The sequence below is a fragment of the Hyla sarda genome, chromosome 4 (assembly GCF_029499605.1).
Source record: "Hyla sarda isolate aHylSar1 chromosome 4, aHylSar1.hap1, whole genome shotgun sequence".
Classification (NCBI taxonomy): Eukaryota; Metazoa; Chordata; class Amphibia; order Anura; family Hylidae; genus Hyla; species Hyla sarda.
The window spans coordinates 214,718,971-214,743,649 of NC_079192.1; the positions used below are offsets into that span (position 1 = coordinate 214,718,971).

The window sequence follows — 24,679 nt, forward strand, 5'->3', positions numbered from 1 at the left end:
CTACTATAGTTTGTCCTGAAATGAATGGGGTCTGAACATACCATACAATGTGGCTTACTTTGAACTGGAGGCATGCTTGGCTTTGCAGTCCCTCCACATTTTTACTTAGATTTTCTGAAATTTTTGTAAGAAATGTGCAATTTACCTTGGTTATGCAAATCACAGTAAAACACACCATTTTAAAGCACATTCAGTCATTTTACGTACAACTGGATGTGGTACCGTGACGCTAATGTCACATATGCATACAGCCTCTGGTACGAAGTCAATATCTCATATGTGGCAAAAGTTGCCCAGATGCCCACAGCAACCAATCAGATTTCTTCTTTAATTTTTGAAAGGGTCTCTCCAACATGAAAGAAGTTATCTGAATGGTTGCTATGGGCAACTGGTCAACTTTTTTCTCCACACAAATTTTGTTATATCTCCCCCACTGTGCCTAGTAGAGCCATTTTTATTGAACTTCGAGAAGGATCCACAGGTCAACAATGCCCTTCACTCTCACAGCATATCTCCACTTATCTACTGAAGACTTCATTTCCCATGAGTCTTCAGTCGTTCTAAAGCTCACTCCACCCACTTCAACTGCTTTTAAACTGTCATCTTATCATACCATGTTACTTTCCTCCAATTTTCCAAATCCAGCTGCAAATCCTACATGTAGCAAGAAGTCCATTTAACCCCTTCAGGACCCATGACGTACATGTACTTCATGGGACCCCAGTACTTAAGGACCCATGACGTACATGTACGTCATGGTATATTCCGGTCATTGCCGCGGCGCCCGGCAGAGATCAGAATGGCATGACTGCTGAAATCATTCAGCAGGCATGCCATGCAAACGCCGAAGGGGGTCCCGGGACCCCCACATGTCAGCGATCGCAGCAGAGCGCTTGCGAATTCACGTGAGTGATCTGCTGCGATTCCGGTCATTCGGGTCACTTGCGACCCGATGACCCGGAAAACGAAGGTGATCAGCGGTGTACGATACACCGCCAATGACATTCGGTTGCTGGGAGTGGTGACAATACTGTCACCGCCCCAGCAATGCTGCTATTGGGCGACGATCGTACAGCCAATAGCAGTGCGGCAGAGGAGAGGTTAACGGTCCCCTCACGCAGCCCTGCCCGTGGGCAGAGGTGCCAGAAGAGGACCGGGACCCCCCTCTGTGCTCCGGAGCCCCCTCATCCAAGGCGATTGCCCCCCTAGTGCAGGGACAGTGTTCTTTCAGGGAAAGGTAGGTGTAAAGTAAAAGTGAAAGTATAAACTAAAAGTCAAAGTATAAACCCCCCCCCCCCCCCCCCCTAATAGGCCCCTAAGGTCCTGTGATCAGTGTCACCAGGGACACCCCTTTTTTGGGCCGCAGCGTCCCCCCCCATTATAACGGTGTGTGAGGGATAATCACACACCGTTATATAAAGTAGTACACCAAGCACCACACTACATACTTTTTTTTTTAAATTTCAGTGACAGCCTGGTCAATCACATGGTGGAGCAAACAAACTTGTATGCCCAGCAGTTCATTTCCCACCACCCTGATTCGTTTTTGGCCAGGTCCAATGAATGGTACGCCATTGATGCAGCGGAAATGAGGACATTTTGGGGCCTCTCGCTGCATATGGGCCTGGTCAAAAAACCAAGTGCTCATCATTACTGGAGCGGGGAAGTCCTCTATCAGACCCCGCTTTACAGTATGGCGATGACACGGAAGCGGTTCGAGGCTATTTGGAAATGCCTGCATTATGCAGATAATGCGGAATGTCCACCCTGAGGTGATCCCACCTATGACCGGCTTTACAAAGTGAGGCCGGTCATCGATCACTTTGGAGGCCTACATACCGCTCAGGGACCTCTCGGTAGATGAGTCTCTGATCAGTTTTAAGGGGAGACTCATCTTCCGCCAGTATATTCCCTCGAAGCGGGCGCGGTATGGCGTGAAGCTCTATAAACTTTGCGAGTGTATCTCCGGGTACACTTGCAAGTTTAGAGTATATGAGGGATGAGATTCCACTCTGGGTGTTAGCGGGAAACTAATTTGGGACCTTATGCACCCATTGCTGGATAAGGGTTTCCACGTGTACGTGGATAACTTTTATACCAGCATCCCTCTGTTCAAATCCCTTTCCGCCAGATCCACGTCCGCTTGTTGGACCCGCGCGGAAGAACCAGAGAGGCCTCCCTCTAAATTAGGTCCAGACGCCTATCCCCAAGGGCAAGTCTCCTGCCCTGATCCATGATAACCTGTTGTTGGCGAAGTATAAGGATAAGAGGGATGTCCTTATGCTCACCACTATTCATGGGAACGGCAGCACCCCTGTCCCTGTGCGAGGTACCGTGGGACCGGTCCTCAAGCCAGATTGTATTCCGGACTACAATCGGTATATGGGGGGAGTTTATCTCTCAGATCAAGTCCTCAAGCCATATAAAACCATACGGAAAACACGGGCATGGTACAAAAAAGTTGCGGTCTACTTGATACAGGTTGCCACGTACAACACTTTTGTACTATCCCAGGACGCTGGCAACAGGGACATTCCTCCAGTACCATGAAGAAGTCCTAAGGTTCCTGATCTTTGCTGACCGGGAAAGATCAGGCCGGACTTCAAGGGTCTGGAGTTATAGGCGCCAGGATAGTCCCTGGCCAGCACTTTCCAGGTGAGATCCAGGAAAAGATGCAGAGTGTGTCACAGGAAGGGGATAAGGAAGGACACCACCACTCAGTGCGACACTTGCCCAGATCATCCGGGCCTCTGCATAAAAAACTGCTTCAGGGAGTATCACACTTCCATGGAGCACAAAATTTTCCCTTTTCATTTGAATTTTCCATAATTTGACCAATGTACCAAGTCCAGAGTACATTCAAAATTTGAACCCCCATTGACCACTAAATTGCCTAAAAAAAAACAGGAAAAAAAAAACCTGATAAGACCTCTGGGGGAGTTTTTTTTTCCAAAAATGGGTCATAGGTCACTGAGTCACTATCATTGGGGACTTTTTATGTTGCCTCAAATGCGCAGCGCTCTCTCCACCTGAGCGGGTGCGCATTTGAGGCAACAGGTTAGGGACGGCCACACACACATCACATTCCCAGAATGATGACTCAGAGCATAGGGTTTGGGGCGGGCATATTTTTTTTTGTTTTGGCTATGCTCTGGGTCAACATTCTGGGATGATATCCTGTTTTATTATTTATAATTTTCTGGCCCACTGTACCCCATATTACAGGCCTCTGTACCCCACCTGTCTACCCCAGTTACGGCCCGTTGTCCCCCAAGTGATCCCCTATTTAAGGGCTCAGTGCTCCCCCATTAACAGTCCTTGGGGGGGTCCCACATCCTGGCTCCATATGAAGCTCAAGGCCCCTGACTGACTATTTTCTTCTATTTACCCTTGCAAAAATGTGAAGTTTGGGGGGGGGAAACACATATTTTTTTACATATGCAAGTCGTGAAACCCCTGTGGGGTATTAAGGCTCACTTTATTCCTTGTTACATTCCTCAAGGGGTCTAGTTTCCAAAATTGTATGCCATGTGTTTTTTTTTTTTTTTCTGTCTTGGCACCATAGGGGCTTCCTAAATGAAACATGCCCACCGAGCAAAATTTGCTCTCAAAAAGCCAAATAGGACTCCTCCTCTTCTGAGCATTGTAGTTCGCCCGTAGTGCACTTCAGGTCAACTTATGGGGTACCTCCATACTCAGAAGAGATGGGTTTACAAGTTTTAGGGGGGTATTTTCTGCTATTAACCCTTGCAAATATGCGAAATTTAAGGGGAAACACATTTTAGTGAAAAAAATATTTTTTTTTTTACATATCCAAAAGTGGTGAAACACCTGATACGTTCCTTAAGGGGTCTAGCTTCCAAAATGGTATGCCATGTGTTGTTTTTTTTTTTTTTTTGCTGTTCTGGCACCATAGGGGCTTCCTAAATGTGACATGCCCCCCAAAAACCATTTTAGAAAAATGTACTCTCCAAAATCCCCTTGTCACTCCTTCCCTTCTGAGCCCTCTACTGCGCCCGCCGAACAATTTACATAGACATATGAGGTATGTGCTTACTCGAGAGAAATTGGGCTACAAATATAAGTATACATTTTCTCCTTTTACCCCTTGTAAAAATTCAAAAATTGGGTCTACAAGAACATGCGAGTGTAAAAAATGAAGATTGTGAATTTTCTCCTTCACTTTGCTGCTATTCCTGTGAAACACCTAAAGGGTTAAAATGCTGACAATGTCATTTTGAATACTTTGAGGGGTGCAGTTTTTATAATGGGGTCTTTTATCAGGTATTTCTAAAATGAAGACCCTTCAAATTCACTTCAAACCTGAACTGGTCCCTGAAAAATAATAAGTTTGAAAATTTTGTGAAAAAATGGAAAATTGCTGCTGAACTTTGAAGCCCTCTGGTGTCTTCCAAAAGTAAAAACACGTCAATTTTATGATGCAAACATAAAGTAGACATATTGTATAAGTGAATCAGAATTTTTTTTTTTGGGAATATTCATTTTCCTTACAAGCAGAGAGCTTCAAAGTTAGAAAAATGCGAAAATGTCAACTTTCTCATCAAATTTTGTGATTTTTCACCAAGAAAGGATGCAAGTTACCACAAAATGTTACCACCATGTTAAAGTAGAATATGTCACAAAAAAACAATCTCGGAATCAGAATGATAAGTAAAAGCATTCCAGAGTTATTAATGTTTAAAGTGACAGTGGTCAGATATTCCAAAAATGGCCGGGTCCTAAGGTGTAAAATGGCTGGGTCCTTAAGGGGTTAAAAGACTAATATAGTGTCTCCACAATGATGCATATGATATATGTATGTAAATATGTTTTTATGTTTAATTGAAATATAGCTAGCCACAGAACACTTGTCCCGGATACCCCAGCAAACAAGCGCTCTCCACGTAGGCCACAACGTCAGGAGGGGCGTCTGATGTTACTCCACCTGCTTCAGAGCAGAGGACGAAGGATGCACGTGGCGAGTATAAGGTTTTTGTGTTTTACCTTCTGCCTGTCATCCGGCCTCTCCTGTCTCCTGAAGAGACTGTCAGGAGACTAGGAAAGCTGGATGACAAAAGCCGGAGAAGTACTGTGAATGCCTGTCACCCAGCTTTCCCAATTTCCTCATATATATTCTCTTCAGGAGCTAGAAAAGTTTGGTGACAGGCAGTACACAGTACTTTTTTAGCTTTTTTTTTTTTTAAATCGGCACTGCAATTAAAATAATGTTTTTGCATATGATAGAGCAGGTAAAATAAAGATTTGTAATTCACTCCCTGTAATAAAATGTATTTTTATGTCACTTACACGGCCTTATAAACCTGGCCACTAGGCATCTCCCTTCTGATCCAGACCACATTCCGTCTGCTCAAAAGCACAAACTCTGGTCTCCTGGCAGGGGACCAAACTCAGGAAGAGAGGTCTGGCCTTAGGCAATGAATGGCATTTGCTCTCTGCCTGTGTATGAAACAGGAAGAGCGAGTGCTATTCACTGCCCATGGCCAGACCGCACTGAGTTTAGTCTCCGGCAAGAAGGCCAAAGACTGTGCTTTTGAACAAACTGAATGCAGTCTGGAACAGAAGGGAGACCCCTAGTGGTCAGATTAATAAGGCCATGAAAGTGACAAAAATACATTACAGGGCGTAAATTACTATTCTTATTTATTTTACTTCCTCCATCATATAAAAAAAAAAAAAATTAAGATATATTACCATATAAGCATGTTATCCCCTATCGATTGGATAGGGGGGGGGGGTAATATGCTGATCAGTAAGGGTCTGACCGCTGGGACACTCATCGATGCACACACAGTACTGCGCAGCCAAAGCTCCATTTATTCCCTTTGGTTCCACTGAACATTTAAGTTCAGAGATCGGAAGCTTCCGGCTGCTACATAAAGAATAAATGGAGCTATTCCTGCACGGTACTGTGTTCCCTTCATTCCGCGGTGGTTCCAGCGGTTCGACTCTCACCAATCAGCATGCAATAGGGCCTAGTAGGGCCTACTAGGAAAACTGGCAGGACACAGTGCCCTGTGGGGAACCAAAAAGTTTAAATTAAATTCAAAATATTAAATTTAAATATAAAATAATGGACCATTAACATGTTATTCATTGAAACATTCCTTTACTTATGTTAAGGAAGTTTTTAAACCACTTCCTTCTGGTTTTTTTTCTAGGCATGCTCAGTGGCGACAACGGATGTAAAAATTATGAATGCTAACAGATTACTTCCATCACCACAGACTTTACTGTTAAATTACTAAAGTACATAAGACTGTCCGGCATTTTATTCCGTTAAAATAGAGGAAATTAAGCAGAACTAATGACAACTAAGGATAGCGGAGATGAAAAATCATGCATTTAAATTAATAGGGTCTGAACTTCAATTTAATTTAATTTTCTAAAATTTTTCAATGCTAGGGCCTGGGACTATTGATAGGATTCAGATTATTGGACAGACTAGATGGGCCAAATGGTTCTTATCTGCCGACACATTCTATGTTTCTAACGGAAATGATGACTGCTGACATGAACCCAGCCTGTTATGGCATAGAAGAGAGGAGAGTGGAATTCCAAGTGTGAGTACTTCTAGCAAACAGGAGGGCTCGCCCCTGGAAATAGGGATGACAAATAGATGTGCACCATGGAGGGAGCTCTAAAGGGCTCCATAAAAGCAGAAGAGATTATGTAAGAAAATCATACAGGTTTTTAATAGTTCATTTAAAAAATACTGCCACACATTTAACATGGGTGCCTAAAGTAGCACTGAAGCCACATTAGTTTTTGCTAAGCCCTCCTGCCTTATTGGGCTTATCACAAAGGTATCAGACAAAGTAAACATGAAAGCCTTGTAAGTGAAAGGCCTTTGTGCCAGTTTACAACCTGGTAAATAGCTAGTTATGCTGCTTGCTGTCTGGAGTATATCTGTATGTAGTCTAGGAAAAGTTATGTGAGCTACACGACCTGCAGTCCAGGCCAATACTTTAACTTTAAAAGGCCCTTTCACACAACCAAATTTTTTCTGCTGATATTGTACAGGTCTGACGCTGTCAGTTTGCTTACCGTATATACTCGAGTATAAGCCGACCCGAATATAAGCCGAGGCCCCTAATTTCATCCCAAAATCCCAGGAAAAGTTATTGACTCGAGTATAAGCCTAGGGTGGGAAATAAGTCATCCCCCCTGTCATCATCCAGACCCCCGTCATCATCCAGACCCCCGTCATTAACACCCTCATCATCATCACCCTGTCATCATCCCCCCCTTCATCATCACTGCCTGTCATCATCCCCCCTTCATCATCACCCTGTCATCATCCCCTTGTCATCATCCCACACCCCCCCTTCATCATCTCCTTGTCATCATCCCACCCCCCCTTCATCATCCCCTTGTCATCATCCCACACCCCCCCTTCATCATCCCCTCCTCCCCTTCATCATCCCCTTGTCATCATCCCACACCCCCCCTTCATCATCATCCCCTTGTCATAATCCAACACCCCCCCTTCATCATCCCCTTGTCCTCATCCCACAACCCCCCTTCATCATCCCCTTGTCATCATCACCACATGTCATCAGCCCCCCCACCTTCATAATCACCGCATGTCATCAGCCCCCCCCCCCCACCTTCATCATCACCGCTTGTCAATGTTTGATGTCACTGCGGCCTTCGACATCATCCAGCCCCGCCCCTCACCCCCTTTAGTTCTGTACTCACCTCGGCGGGACGTTAGGGTGCGCTGGTCCGGTGCTGCAGGACTGCCCAGTGGGGAGGTCGTCCGGTGGGATAGTGGTTCCGGGCTGCCATCTTCACCGAGGGGCCTCTTCTCCACACTTCGGGCCCAGAAAAGAGGCGTTGCCTTGACGACGACGCAGAGGGGCGTTGGTAATGAACGTCCCTCTGCGTCGTTGTCAAGGCAACGTGACTATTCCGGGGCCGGGCCCGAAGCGCGGAGAAGAGGCCCCCCGGTGAAGATGGCAGCCAGGAACCACTATCCCACCGGACGACCTCCCCACCGGACAGTCCTGCAGCACCGGACCCTAACGTCCCGCCGAGCGGAGGTGAGTACAGAGCTAAAGGGGGTGAGGGGGGGCTGGATGATGTCGAAGGCCGCAGTGGTCTTCAACCTGCGGACCTCCAGAGGTTTCAAAACTACAACTCCCAGAAAGCCCGAACAGCCGATGGCTGCCCGGGCTTCCTGGGAGTTGTAGTTTTGAAACATCTGGAGGTCCACAGGATGAAGACCACTGAGGGCGGAGAGTTCACTCGAGTATAAGCCGAGAGGAATGTTTTCAGCACTAAAAATCTTGCTGAAATCGAGTATATACGGTATTTAAAAATCGGCAGCAGGAAAACCGCAACTGCAGAAAACAAAACAAACAATACAAAACCTATTTTCAACCACAAAAACAAAAAGAAAGCTAGCCATGAGTTTACAGCAGATTCTCAAACTCACAGCATTAAATCTGCAGCTAAATTCTGAATGTGTCAACAGGGCCTAAGGATCAATTCCCACGTACAGTATCCTGTGCCTATTTGATGCTGCAGATTTAAAAAGGGGTACTCCACTGGAAAACATTTTTTTCCTAATCAACTGGTGCAAGAAAGTTAAACAGATTCGTAAATCACTTCTATTTAAAAACCTTAATCCTTCCAGTACTAATCAGTTCACAGGAAGTTCTTTTCTTTTCGAATTTCCTTTCTGACCACAGTGCTCTCTGCTGACACCTCTGTCCATTTTAGGAACTGTCCAGAGTAGAAGCAAACCCCCATAGCAAACCTATCCTGCTCTGGACAGTTCCTGACATGGACAGAGGTGTCAGCACTGTGGTCAGACAGAAAAGGAAATTCAAAAGAAAAGAACATCCTGTGGATCATTCAGTAGCTGATAAGTAAGAAGTAATTTACAAATCTGTTGAACTTTCTGGCACCAGTTGATTTAAAAAAAAATAAAAAATGGTTTCCACCGGAGTACCCCTTTAAAATGACATCTGCAGCATCAAAAATGTACAGGATACTGTACATGTTAATACACTTTAAGGGTCAGTTCACACGTCATATTTTGCTGCAGATCTGCTACTCAAAGTTAATGGGTAGGATAATTAGCAGTAAAAACACACCCATGTGAACATACCTCAACAGAAACGTCCACTGCGGATGGATTTAGCTCAAAGGACTTTGTCTAATGCGGTCCACTTCTCTGAAAGTCGGATTAGCCATGTACACTCTTTCAAGTGAATTTCCTCTAAATAGTATATTCAGTATACCAACACATTAGAGCACCTATTCATGCAATATTAAAGGGGTACTCCGGTGGAAAACTTTTTTCTTTATATCAACTGGTGCCAGAAAGTTAAACAGCTTTGTAAATCACTTATATTAAAAAAATCTTAATCCTTTCAGTACTTTTTAGGGGAGGTATACTAAAGAGAAATCCCAAAAAGAAATGCATTTCCTCTGATGTCATGACCACAGTGCTCTCTGCTGTCCATTTTAGGAACTGTCCAGAGCAGCATATGTTTGCTATGGGGATTTTCTCCTGCTCTGGACAGTTCCTAAAATGGGCAGCAGAGAGCACTGTGGTCATGACATCAGAGGAAATGCATTTCTTTTTGGGATTTCTCTTTAATATACAGCCCCTAAAATAGCCCCTTTTTAATAGAAGTAATTTACAAATCTGTTTATCTTTCTGGCACCAGTTGATTAAAAAAAAAAAAAAAAAAAGTTTTCCACGGGAGTACCCCTTTAATGCTGCTTATCAGAGTACTTCTGTAATATAAATGCTCTCTAATACTCATTTACTCTCTGATGCTTGTATACAAAGTTGGTCTCCAAATGCTAAGAATAGGATCGGGATTTCACTGAGGGAAATTACAAATAATTGCAAATTCTGTAGGAGCAAAGAATGATTAGGAAGATGTGTCTTTAAGGCCTACAGCTTGGCTTTGGCAATGAATCAACAGAAGGCATCGCATACACCGTGCAGTACATTGGATAGGATACACTATTTATGGACGACTGTCTGCAGTCTGTGCCTGTTGATGAGTGGGTGGACAGCCAACAAGATGTGTGTTCTATTCATTGGCATCTCCCTATACAGTTCTACAAATACACCATCTACTTACTAAAAAATTATATTCTATAAGTAAATGACAGGTAAAACTATTTTAAACATTGATGGCTAAAACTAGAATTGTGCAAATATATTAAAAAAAGAGGGGAAAAAAACACACTAGAACTGCTTGTAGTCAGTAAAGCAGCTCAGCAAAAAGGGGCTCATTCATCAAGTGTATTTTGGCATGTGGGATTGAAAAGCCCATAAACATACTCAGTGAGACTATGCTGATAAATAAGTAACAAACAGGATAGAGATGGTGCTGGAAGGCATAGATGTCGGCAGATTTATTTTCAGCCCTTTTGTCTCAAAGCATTACTGCAAGATTGAATTACATGGTTCATCTTGCTCAAGCTGCAGCAAAACCTATGATTATTTTAATAACTGTGTAGTCATAAAACTCTAGCTGAACAGCAGAAAGCACATACACTAGACACTACTAGGTGAAAAGTCTATGAAATGTGTACAATGCGTAAGAGGATATCTAAGCTATTAGAAAATTCATTTGGTTAATAAACTGGTTACAAAACAATCCCAACTAACCAAGCCACAATTTTTCTTTTCCTGTAAAATCCACCTTAGCAGTATTGATTCTATATATTTACACACTCCGGTTCCTGAGAATTTTTAAAGAAAAATAAAAAAGGGTGCCGGATCCAGTAGGGAGGAGCGAAAACCGGCCGCTCCTGTACCCCAGCCGGATCCCCATTCATTACAATGAGCAGACCAGAGTCAAACACCGACTCCGGTCGGCTCATTTTTGCCCCCTATATCTGTTTTCCCACAAGACCTAAAACCATGAGATACCACAGTTATAGGTCCAGTTAGAGAACCGTATAGTGGGGCAAAAAGGAGACGACCGGAGTCAGCGTTAGACTCCAGTCGGCTCATTGTAATGAATGGAGTTCCGGCCAGATGCGGCTGGGGTACTGGAATGGCCTGTTTTCGCTCCTCCCAACCAGACCCATACACTACAAACGTAGTGTAAACCCACCCTAATCTAGGTCACTTTTACATTAGCAAATTTTTTATCCATCTTACATCAGTTTTTGTGGACCATAGCAGGAGATTGCAGGGGGTTCCAGCAGTCGGCCTCCTGGTATCAAGACAGAGGAGGACAAATTCAGTTTCCTGTTGTAACCCTTTAATCTATAGGACTGTTCACATAGGCATATAGAATATATGCATATTTTATAAATCAGCAGGTGCCAATTTAATCGGTTTTGTGGATGAAACCCCCCCCCCCATTAGAGTTCAGAGAGAGGCATTAAACTTGGCTTCAAAGTCAAGTTTACATACAGCATTCACAAATTTGCAACATAAGATTGTATACAAGTGACTACATTTAGGACATTTCCCTGATGGACCTCATAATAAAAATAATTAAAGCTTTAATGTTAAACAATCATAAGAAGAATTTAAGAGGTGTACAAACATACAAAGACACCTGTAGATCCTATCTAGCTCCCTACCCTAAATACATGTATGTAGCTGCATTCCTAAAATGAACAACAATAATGTCACAGTGCATAAATAGAAAAAGTTGATTTTTTTAGGCTTACCGTAAAAATCTCTCTCGAAGGATCCATTGGGGGACACAAACTGTGAGTATATGCTCTTGCCACTAGGAGGTGCTGACACTGGGCAAAGAAAAGTCAGCCCCTCCTGGCAGGATATACCCTGCACTAATCAGACTTTCAGGGCCGAAGCCCTATTGCGGAGAGCCCAAGAAGCCCCAACAGAACGCGTTAAATGCGCAGTCACCCAAAAAGGTGGGACCTTTCCTTTACGACAGTACGATTCCGATAAGGCAGAACGGATCCACCGCAAAATGGTCGCTTTGGAAGTCGGAAGATCCTTGCGAACACCGAAAAGGTGACCGAAAGATATATCTGGACAGCCTGAACAATGTCCAGACTATGTAGGGAATGCTCCTTAGCATTGGAAAAATTGGAACAAAAAGGAGGAAGGACCATCTTCGTTCACGTGAAAGAGGGAAACCACCTTGGGCAAGAAGTAGGGAGGTGGCCGAAAAACTACCTTGTCCTGATGAAGGACCAAAAGAGGGTAGCGACAGGAAAGACTCCAACTCAGACCCTCCTAACGGAAGTGACTGCGATGAGATAAGAGACCTTCCACAAAAGGATGCAAAGAGAGGCGTCCCGAAGAGGTCCGAACAGAGCCTCCCTCAAAACACCAAGCACCAGGTTGAGGTCCCAAGGAGGAGTGGGAGACCTGAAAGGCGGCACCTTACGTGCGGACATGAGAATTAGAAGCTAACTGCCGTTGAAACAGAATAGAAAGAGTCGACACTTGACCCTTGAGAGAGCTGAGGGTCAAATTTTGATCTAAACCGGATTGCAGAAAAGCAAGAAGGCGCAGAAAGGAAAACCGGACCAGGGAAACAGACTAAGCCTCGCACCACCAGAAATAAGCCTTCCAAGTGCGGTGGTAAATCCTTCCGTGCTCGAAGCATGGTACGAATCACCCCGGATGAAAACCCCCGAGCTCTCAAAACCGCGGTTTCAACCGCCACGCCGTCAAATGCAGAGACAGTAAACTGGGGTAGCAGAGAGGACCCTAGGAGAGCAGATCGGGGCGAAGTGGAAGACGCAGCAGTATGTCGGCATACCGCGCGCGCCTGGGCCAGTCTGGAGCCACCAGAATGGCGGGAACGACCTACGCCTTGAGTTTCCTCAGAAACCTGGGCAGGAGAGTCGGAAAGAGGTAAAGGAGACGGAAGGACAACCACGGAATGACCAGAGCGCCCACCGCCAGAGGGTCTCGCAACTTTGCGACAGAGGGGAACCCGCCTGTTGTGACGGGACGCGAAGAGATCCACATCTCCGGATGGAAAGATCACTCCCCCGGGTCCGCCAAAGATCGGCTGAGAAAGTCCACTTCCCAATTCTTCACACCCGGGATGTGGATCGCGGAGAGAGCAGGAACTAGAGCCTCGGCCCAGATTGGAATCCTGGAGACCTCCTCCATCGCCGGGCGACTGCGCATGCCGTCCTGGTGATTGATGTAAGCCCCAGCTGTGGCATTGTCCGACTGAACGTGGACCGGCCGATCCTGAAGGAGAATCTCCCAGTGGAGAAGGCAAAGAAAGATGGCCCAGAGCGCTAGAAGATTGATGGGAAGGCAAGCCTCCAGAGGAGACCAGCGACCCTGGACCGCCAGATTTCGAAACACACCCCCTCAGCCCTGGAGACTTGCATCGGTCGTGAAGACCTGCCAGTGAAAGGGAAGAAAGGATTTAGGTCCCACCTGGCCAATATGGCCAGTTGTAGGGGGCGATAATGAAACTGGGGGAAAGGAACCGCTTCCATGGTAGCCACCATCCGGCCCAGTACCTCCAATGCAGAATCTAATTGGAATCAGGGAGGGGCACCATAGGCGACGGACACCCTGTTGCAGGGAGCGCCGTTTGTCCAAAGGGAGACGAACACAGGCGGTTGCAGTGTCAAAAACGAGACCCAGAAATAGACTGGGAGAGGGACAGGTGAGACTTCTCTCGGTTGGTTGATCACCCAACCGAAGGTGGACAGAGTCTGTAACGTGAAATGAAGGCTCTCTAGGTTTTGGGACCGGAACGGGGCTTTGATCAAAAGGTTGTCCAGGTAGGGGAGAACCAAGATCCCCCGGCTCCGAAGAATGGCAATCACCGCCATCATGACCTTGGTGAAAACCCTGGGAGCAATAGCTAAGCCAAAAGGAAGAGCCACAAATTGAAAGTGACCCGCAGGGACAGCAAAACAAAGGAAACGCTGATGGGCTGGGAAAATAAGGATGTGGAGATAGGAGTCCAGGATGTCCACCAACGAAAGAAACTCCTCTTGGTCCACAGAAGCCACCATGGAGCGAAGCGACTCCATATGAAAGGGACGGGAGCCGCAAATGGCGGTTGAGTAACTTGAGGTCCAGAATGGGACGGACAGAGCCCTCCTTCTTGGGAACGATAAAGAGGTTCGCGTAGAACCCTGAAAAACGCTCCCCTGGCAGAACTGGCACTATCACTCCCTGAGAGAGGAGTGTACTTAAAGCGACCTGAAAAGCTGCTGCCAAAGAAGGGGATCGAGGAGGGCGGGATCGGAAGAAACGATCCCTGGGGATGGAAGTGAATTATCTCCGATAACCTTCTGAGATGACGTCCCATACCCAGGAGTCCTGAACCTGAGCAGAACTTCCCGAGAAGACTACGCAGGTGGGGGCGCACCGTCATAAAGAGGAAGGCTTACGGGTATCAGACTTGGCCGTGAAACCGCCGGAGCGGTTGTGAGACTTCCAGGAAGGATGTGCCTTGAACTAAGGGGCTTTCAGAGATTGGGAGTGCACCTGCTTGGGAGGGCGACCCGATGCAAAGGACAGAATGGGCTAAAAAGGAAGTCTCCTTCCGACAAGGATCGGAGTGACAAGGCTTGTTCTGCGGCAGCAGAGAACTCTTACCTCCAGTAGCTTCGGAAATAATTTCATCTAGCCATTTCCCAAAGAGCAGGGAACTGGAGAAAGGTAACTGTTAGAGATTTCTTCGAAGCAGCATCAGCATCCCACGCCTTCAGCCACATGGAGCGGCGAATGGCAACCGGCAAATTACTCCAAGACTGCTAAGCAGAGAAAGTCACCGGAGAGCAATATCCGCCAATGCCCTGGCGTAGTTGGGATGCCCAAACCGAAACAACCTTGGCCACCCAAGCGGATGCAAAAGGTGGGAAGCAGGGATAAACCGGATGCTTCAAAGTCAAATTTCGCCAAGTTCTCTATCTTTTTGTCCGCAGGATCCTTAAGAGATGCAGCATCTGCAAGAGGCAGAGTAGTAGATTTGGACAGGCGAGAGACTGGAGGATCAACTGTAGGTGGCACTGTCCACTTGGAAGCCAGATCCGGAGGAAAGGGAAACAGAGCTTGGATCTTTTTGGTTCCTTGAAATAGTTCATCTGGATGCTTCCAAGCCACGTCCAACAAGGCGTCAAATTCCGCATGAGAATTGAAAGCCTAGGGAGAACGCAGAGAGCGGTGAAAAGAAACTTCCGGATCAGGATCCGAAGTTCTTGGGTCCTCCAGATGAAAATTGTCCCTGATGGCTGACACCAATTAGACTGAGGCGTGTGAGACCTGGAGCAAGGAATCGGAGACCTGGGATTATTATCCGGAGAACGGTCCCTGGAGAGGGGACACTGCCGGTGAGCTGGGGAAGAGGAGCGAGACCTACGGGAAGAGTGACTTCCAGGGAGAAGTATGCAAGTAAGACCTCTCTAAGGCGGAAGCCACCAATTTCGAGACCCTAGCCAGTTTGGAAATTGACTGGGTAAGGGAAGAAACGGGTCTGGGGTTGGACATAGCAGCTAGTAAAAGTAGTCAGCAAAAATAAAATCAAGCAATCTCACCAAAGGTATGTGTCCCGCTGCTGGAACTGAGAAGCAGGCTGTAGACGCCCTGATGCTGGAGCTGAGGAGACCAGGAGGAGCTGCAACGATGTGGTCCACGGAGCAGGAGAGAAAAGAGCAGGAGCTAGCAGTCCGTACCAGAGGATGCCTCCTCCCCAGGACGGACCCTCATTGGTGAAAAATTACCCCAAGCGCGCACCGAGTTGATAGGTAAATTAGTGACCCCTGGTGCGCGCGCAAAGTAATCGCTGGCCAGCCGCAGAAGAGGGTGGGAGCTCCGCCGCACGTCCAAATGCAGGCCGGGAGAAGCTCCAGACCCAGCCGCAGCCATGGTCTATATTAATTAACTTGCTCCATACGCCTGCCGAGTGCCAGCGAAAGTGAAAGTAAAAAGACGCTGGCTGCATGATCGCAGCGCAGCTGCAGCCGGCATCTCTGAGAGAAGCGCTCCGCAAGTTAAGCAGTGCCAAGGAGGGAGAAGGGGAGGAAACGACCCTGCACTCCCTGGAGCCCCAGCACTATGAGAAAAAAAACACCTCACCCGATTCTTTATCTCAAAGAAAATAGATCCAGAGATAAGGGGCTCCCCAGTAAGGACCTAGCATACTTCGAAAAAGAGCGATGGTAGGAGAGTGGAGAGGAGGGAGAGGAAGGGGGAGAGAAATACTCACCCTGTACACCGCCATACTTCCCTAAAAGGTCTTCAGCCAGCTATAGTCAGTTGCATCACATCAGACTGAGACAGCAGGACAAGCAGGGAAGATTGGGGTCCTGGCACCAAGGTGTGACCCCAGGCACTGGCCGATGGCGGGAAGGGGTTAACTGTGCACTCTCTATGCCATGTGCCCCTTAACCGCATATGGGGAAACAGGAAGCACCATTCTCCTGAACCCCCACCTGAAAATAATAAAAAGGAGAGAAGAATCTAAAACAGGCCGTAGCAATAAAATAAAAAAGACAACCAGGTCTGGAGAAATCCAGATCTGTGTCTGCCTCCTACTGACACTTAGCTAAAATGGATCAGTAGGCGGGTATATCCTGCCAGTAGGAGCAGACTTTTCTTTGTATGCCTAGTGTAAGTGCCTCCTAGTGGCAAGAGCATATACCCACGGTTTCTGTGCCGTACCGACAGAGAAAATGGTAACAGATTTATATAGTCACTCACTGCTGCAATAATATAGCTGCACATAAGACAGGATTAAAAACTACATATACATGAAATACATTATAGCAGGTATAATACATACATATGTTTCACCCTCTCTTCATCACTCCCCTGATTAAGCATAGGCAAAACATACATGAGGTTTCTCATTCTATGCATGTAATGTATATGTAGTTTTATCCTGTATCATGCACCTGCCTCACATGTGGCTTTTTCGCTGCAATGGGGTATAAATTTGTTACCACAATCTACTTGGCAATTGCTGTGAAAACCATTTTCCACTTTAGAAATGCAGTGGGCTGGGGTATAGATACAGGGGAGCAGAAATAATAAAATAAAAAAACACTTGTCCAAAGGACTAAAATAGGAGTACAATCTACTTGTCCCTCATGACGATCCACTTCCCTGGTACACAAAATAATTTCAATCAAAATAGTATGTAAATAAGATCTTTAATAGGCAGACCTAAAAACACTAACCCCTCAAGGACTGGGCCAATTTTCCTTTTTGACCTTTAGTTTTATTCCTCCTCACCCTATAATAGGCAAAACTCTTATTTCTGCCATCTACAGATCCATATAGGGGCTTGTTTTTTTTGCGAGACCAATTGTACTTTGTAATGACACCTTTCATTTTAACATAACATAGTTTGAAAAAAAAAAAATTGTGAGGTTAAAAAAAAAAATATATATTTTACAATATATATATATATATATATATATATATATATATATATATATATATACATACACCGTATATACTCGAGTATAAGCCGACCCGAGTATAAGCCGAGACCCCTAATTTTAACCCAAAATCCCAGGAAAAGTTATTGACTCGAGTATAAGCCTAGGGTGGGAAATACCTCATCCCCCCCGTCATCATCCAGACCCGTCATTAACATCCTCATCATCATCCCCTTGTCATCATCCCACACATCCCCCCTTCCTCATCCCCTTATCATCCCACACATCCCCCCTTCATCATCCCCTTATCATCCCACACATCCCCCCTTCATCATCCCCTTATCATCCCACACATCCCCCCTTCATCATCCCCTTATCATCCCCACACCCCCCCCCCTTCATCATCCCCACACCCCCCCCCCCTTCATCATCCCCACACCCCCCCTTCATCATCCTCTTCTCATCATTCGCCCTCAGTGGTCTTCAACCTGCGGACCTCCAGAGGTTTCAAAACTACAACTCCCAGCAAGCCCGGGCAGCCATCGGCTGTCCGGGCTTGCTGGGAGTTGTAGTTTTGAAACCTCCGGAGGTCCGCAGGTTGAAGACCACTGCGGCCTTCAACATCATCCAGCCCCCCTCTCACCCCCTTTAGTTCTGAGTACTCACCTCCGCTCGGCGCTGGTCCGGTCCTGCAGGACTGTCCGGTGAGGAGGTGGTCCGGTGGGGAGGTGGTCCGGGCTGCTATCTTCACCGGGGGCGCCTCTTCTCCGCGCTTCCGGCCCGGAATAGAGCCGTTGCCTTGGCAATGACGCAGAATTACGTTCGCAATGAACGCACCTCTGCGTCGTTGTCACGGCAACGTGACTATTCTGAGGCCGGGCCCGAAGCGCTTAGAAGAGGCCTCCCCGGTGAAGATAGCAGCCCGGAACTACTATCCCACCGGACCACCTCCTCACCGGACAGTCCTGCAGGACCGGACCAGCGCCAAGCGGAGGTGAGTACTCAGAACTAAAGGGGGTGAGAGGGGGCTGGATGATGTTGAAGGCCGCAGTGGTCTTCAACCTGCGGACCTCCGGAGGTTTCAAAACTACAACTCCCAGCAAGCCCGGACAGCCGATGGCTGCCCGGGCTTGCTGTGAGTTGTAGTTTTGAAACCTCTGGAGGTCCGCAGGTTGAAGACCACTGCGGGTGGGGGAGTTCACTCGAGTATAAGCCGAGGGGGGTGTTTTCAGCACGAAAAATCGTGCTGAAAAACTCGGCCTATACTCGAGTATATACGGTATATATTTATTTTTTACGCCACTTTGTGGTCAAGTCAAACTAACTTATTTTGATTAAGTTGGCTCGATTACAGCAATACCAAATTTGTATAGTTTGTCATGTTTTACTAATTTAAATAAAAGTTCTACACCAGTGGTTCTTAACCTGGGTTCGATCGAACCCAATGAGTTCGGTGAGTCAGTCCCGGGGGTTCGGCGGGGGAGGTCTCAACAGGACAGGCAAACCAAGCAACTGCTTGGGGCCCCGAGCTGGCCCGGGGCCCTGAGCAGAGCCGGTGTTTGCCCATCCTGTAGCAACGGGGCAATTCCCCCCATCACTATTAACTCCCTGCAGCCCCGCGTTAAGTTTAAAAACGCAGGGTCGCCGGGGCATAGCACACGCCGGTGATGGGTGGGTTTGAAAAGCTCACCCATCACCGGGACGTCACTGACGTCCCGTGCGTGCGCCCATCGAAACGAAGGCGCCGAGGACCGGAGGAAGACGCGCGCTGGCCAGCTTGGTAAATGACCTGCGTCGCGTCATCTTCGGTGCTCCAACCACCAATCCAGAGACCTACTGCTATAGCCGGAGCGGTGGTTGGAGCACTGAAGTGGGCAGTACACAGGCATACAGCCGCCAGCCATACACTGTACAGCCGTATGTCTGTGGGGGGGGGGAACACTGCCTACATCCGTGGTCTTCAACCTGTGGACCTCCAGATGTTGCAAAACTACAACTCCTAGTATGCCCGGACTGCCATTGGCTGTTCGGGCATGCTGGGAGTTGTAGTTTTGCAACATCTGGAGGTCCACAGGTTGAAGACCACTGGCCTGCCCAATGTGGGGGGGAACCTCTGCCTGCCTAATGTGGGGGGAACCACTGCCATTGTTGCGAAAATGACATGAGCGTGGCACTTGCCAAGGTACAGCCGCGCATTTCTGAACTGGTCTCTGAAAGACAACAGCAGAAGTCACACTGATTTGCAGTAAATATTCATTATTATGTTTTTGTGTGTAAATCATGTTTTCATGGTTTTGTTCTTTAATGGATTTGTTCAATGTGTGCACCTATGTATAAATATATACTTAAATATATACCTCCTATGTTTTGAATTTGAAAAAGTCATTTTATTTTTCGAATTAAGAAGGGTTCGGTGAATGCGCATATGAAACTGGTGGGGTTCAGTACCTCCAACAAGGTTAAGAACCTCTGTTCTAAACTTTTCAAAATCATTTTTTTTTTAAATTGCCATTTTCTGACCCTTATAACTAATGATGTCCAGATACCATTTTTTTTTAAGACCGAGTACAAGTACTGATACTTTAATTCTAGTACTCGCCAATACCAAGCACGAGTACTTTTATTTTAAAGGGAATCTGACACCGGCGTGACCTGGTTTCTGGCGCTGCTTACCATGCTGATATGTGGATTCTTGGTTGTATGCAATCAACGCAGCTGCTGTAGTATGAGCACAGATTTCCCTCTTCTCCATTGGACAGAACAAAGAATTTGCATTGGCGGCGAGACAGATGACCACATGGTGAGCAGCGGTAGAAACCGGGTCACCTGCACTACCTACCTATAAATTCAAGTTAGTGCAGGTGACTCTGCTGTAAGATTGCTTTTAATATTAGGTAGTATCCCCTTTCAGACATTAGTAGCAGCCCCCCCCCTGTAGACCGCAACCACCCTTGTAAACAGCAGGCCCCCCCCCCCCCTTTAGACATTAGTAGCAGCCCCCACCCTTGTAGACAGCTCACCTGCAGCAGTCCTCTGATGGGTGCTGCCGCTCCACTGCCCCATTCTCCCGTCCGCATCATGGCGGAGCAAGTGACATACACATCACTCAGCTTCCTCCATAACGTTACACTGGGCGCAGTGGAGGAGATGGAGTGAGGTGTGTGTCACATGCTCCTTCATAGAACGCCACGATGCAGACGGGAGAACGGGGCAGCGGAGCGGCAGCAGGTATCTGATTTGGTATAGGGGACATTGAACGAATCCCCGATACCATGGAAATGGTTAGTATCGGTATCGGGACATCCTTACTTATAACTTTATTTTTTATTTTTTCGTATACCAGGCTGAATGAGGGCAAATTTTTTGCACTGTAATGTTTGTATCGTTACCATTTTGGTATTGATCAGATATTTTTATAATTTTTTTCTGTAATATGATGCGCAGTGGGGGACCCCAATGGACCACCAGTGAGCATTTAAAGGCCCCTTTAGACTCCGCTGTCAGCTTTGACAACGGTGATCTAAATGTTATTAGCTGCCTGCTGCGATCGCCAGATGTCTGTTATTAGCGGCAGCCTCCAGCTACGGGAATCAGCCAGGGGACGCCGGGTATGGAGCGGGCACAATTCAGGAGCCCGCTACATACACCATTAGCGCAGCCCTATTTTTTTTAAAGGCTTTTTTTTACAATGCCGTTGTGCCCAGATGTTTTTTTGTGCCTTAACGGACGTTATATTTTTGATGGGGCACAACGGGTCCTGGCAGATCCCATTTTCTATTATGGGGTCCGTCAGGGGAGGTGGGGCCCTTTTTCTGACGGAAGTCGCAGGAGGAAAAAAAAAAAAAAGGTAGTTTGTGCAGCTCTGCATAATTGTATTGCAAAAACATTTGAATTTTTATTTATTTATTTTGATGTCAGATTGGTGTTGCACGGCTACGGTACATAATATGGTGGCCCTTCTTTGGTGGTAAATTACACCATTTGTTTAGGGAACAGTAGACTGATCTATTAATTTAAACAGGCCTGCTGTTAATATAAAACTGTATATATTTTCGACTACAGTACTTTAATGACATTTTGCATCTCCCACTCCACATTAACTCAGCACTCTTACAACCACAGCATGCCACACTCTTGGTTTTGTAGCCATTCTGTCTCCTTGATGTCAACGTTTGATAAATAGCAGCACTTAATGCCACGTGTGTGTGTGTATATTATATATATATTTTAGGGATGTCCCGATACCGATACTAGTATCGTTATCGGGGCCTATACCGATAGTAGTATCGGTATCGGGGCAGATACTCGGCATTTGCATGGTATCGGGGACTCGTTTAATGTCCCCGATTCCACGTCCGATACCTGCTGCTGTGCAGCCGCTGTCCCGTTCTCCCGATCGCATCATGGCGTTTCATGGAGAAGCATGTGACATACACGTCACTCCTCCTCCCCTGCGCCCAGCGTAAAGCTACAGAGGAAGCAGAGTGACATGTATGTCACATGCTCCTCCATAGGACGCAATGATGTGATCGGGAGAACGGGACAGCAGAGCGGCAACACCCGAGGACAGCCGCAGGTGAGCTGTCTATAAGGGAGGGGGGCGCCTGCTGTCTATAGGGGGGGGGGGCCTGCTCCCTACAAGGGGGGACCCTGCTCCCTGTCTACAAGGAGGGGGCCCACTGTCTACAAGGGGTGGGCCTGCTGTCTGTAAGGGGGACAAGAGGGAGCACTGTCTACAAGTGGGACACGGGGGGGCGCTGTCTACAAGGGGGAAAAGAGGGGGCCCTGTCTACAAGGGGGGGGCTGCAGTCTCCAGGGGTGGGGCTGCTACTAATGTTTGCAGCTTTCTATACTACCTACAAGTGGATACTACCTACAATTAAAGGCAATCTTACAGCAGAGTCACCTGCACTAACTTGAATTTGTAGGTAGGTAGTGCAGGTGACCCGGTTTCTATCACTAGTCGCCATGTGAACATCAGCGCAATCGCTCTGGAGACATCGGTTTCGCCGCCAATGCAAATTCCCTGTTCTGTCCAATGGAGAAGAGAGAAATCTTGGCTCATAGCAGCCGCCTCCACTGTACACAGCAAGGAACCCACATATCATACGGTAAGCAGCGCCAGAAACCAGGTCACCCTGGTGTCAGATTCCCTTTAAAATAAAATTATATAAAAACAGATTTGCATAGAAAATTTACTAGAGCTGCATTTTTTAAAACTAAAATAAATCCATAATACACCTATATGGCCTAACATACAGCTTTCAGACATCCCATTAAGCGACCCTTCACAAGGTGGTCACTTTGCTTTTGTGCATCTTCCTGCCACCCCATCAATACAAAGTTTTCAGGAAATTGTGCAGACCTCTGAGTGGTCACTCCTAGGCTTCACAAGTATGCTGGGAGTTGTAGTTTTGCAACATCTGGAGGCACCCTGGTTTGGAAACACTGGTCTCCACAGAAAATGACCATGATAGAGACAGGCATGCTTTCAACTCAAGGGTCCTCATATAAAACACTCATAGAAAATGCCTGCAGGTTGCCCACAGCAACCAGTTAACAGAACCGTTTCAAGGACAAGTTTGAAAAACTCATATAGGGAATCCGTCACCTTGAAAAATGGTCCTAAACTACTATAATGCAGGGAAAGCTGAAAAGACAATGCCAGTGAGTTCTCAGTACAGTAAGCCTGCAAACAGCCCATACACACTACTGAAGAATCTAGGAGTCTGCTGGATTGCTCCTTCGAGCTCAGAAGACCAGGGTATTACAATGCAGAGCAGACTGCCAGCTTATCGTGGGGAATCACCGATGTCCACACATTTGTAATCCCATTCCCATATCCCTACACACACGAGTGAGAAGTGTGGTGGGGTAATATGGATATATAAAAAATATGAAAAAATCACAACATAACGGGTATTGTCACATGCATAAATGTCCAAATAAAATGATCCTGCATACAGAGTAGCCGAAGCCTTTCCTATAAGGCCATGTCCAAAAAGTTCTGCCAGCAGCCTATTTACCCCTCTATGGAAAACTATAAGGGCACACTCAGCTGAGACAGTTTAAGGACAGCACCACACCTGTCTATAGGTTGTGTGTGGTGCATTTAGATCCCAATGATTGTGCCAAGTCAGATTTTATGCCCAACCCATGTACAGGTGTGGAGCTTTCAATGCACAATGTGCTCAATGGGGGAGATTTATCATTAGGTGTCTATTTATACACACAAAAGAAAAAAAGGAGTCATTTCACCAATTTATATAAACAATATTCCTTTATTTAGTAACATAAAAACAAGAGAGGAAACAATCCCCAAGGGGAGAAAAAACAAGTGGCAAAACAAAGGGGTGTCACTCCGAGCCCCTCCAGTAACCCTTATGACAATATATGACTATAAAATATTACTGTCCCCAATAAAGTGCATATGCATGAGTCAAATAGCAGGATACCTATATGTGCAATAATGCAAAACAGTACTGAAGTGCAACAGTATTACATAGTAAAAGATAGCACTGTCCAGTGTCCCAAAAGAAAAATCAAAACAGCACCACAAAAGGTATATATGCAAGATTAGGGGGTATACATACAGAAAATATCCTAAGTAGGGAGGAGGAGATCGGAGCGACACCACTCCAACGCTGGCGTTTCGGCAGGAAAGCCTTTGACAAGGAGTGATGTGCATCCAGTGGGGGTTACCTTTTATATAGGCATCCACCAATGAACCTCCTCGTCAAAGGCTTTCCTGCCAAAACGCCAGCGTTGGAGTGGTGTCGCTCCGATCTCCTCCTCCCAGACGCATTTCGGGGAGCAGGGTCCCCTTTTTCAATGGTGGATATGCCTTTGAAAAAGGGGATGCTGCTCCCCGAAACGAGTCCGTCCAAGACTGCCTTTGCACAAGAAGTCGGGACTATTTGGATTATTTGTCCACCACTATTGGTCTTTTACTGCCCTCTCAGCTTCTCCCCGCACCGTCAGGGTAAAGAGGGATCCCACATCAAAGACCTCCAGCGCTGCCACACGCTACAAAGGAACATTACCTTTTCCAGCGGACTACGCAATAACCATCTTCACCTCTCCTACACCTTCCCCGTGCTGCCGGGGCCGAGAGGCATCAATCCGGATCACCGTTAAGCACTGCTATGCGCATATGACTACTTTCGCCGGAGCCGGTAAGAAGCGCTAAGTGCCTGACTGATCTATTTTCCCTCTTGTACTTTGTCCCCGTGCCGTCAGGGTATAGAGGATAGATCTTTAGCGCTACTGTGCATACAAGTATACTCAGCGGGCTCGTAACTGCGAGCCTCCAGCGCTGCAAAAACTG

The 24,679-nt window shown here is 46.7% G+C and overlaps 1 protein-coding gene across 1 annotated transcript in view; it reads right to left on the reverse strand.

The window, feature by feature from the left end:
* The window catches only part of RSBN1L (round spermatid basic protein 1 like), a 95,627-nt gene that overhangs the window by 38,189 nt on the left and 32,759 nt on the right, over positions 1–24,679 (reverse strand). The window lies entirely within an intron of this gene.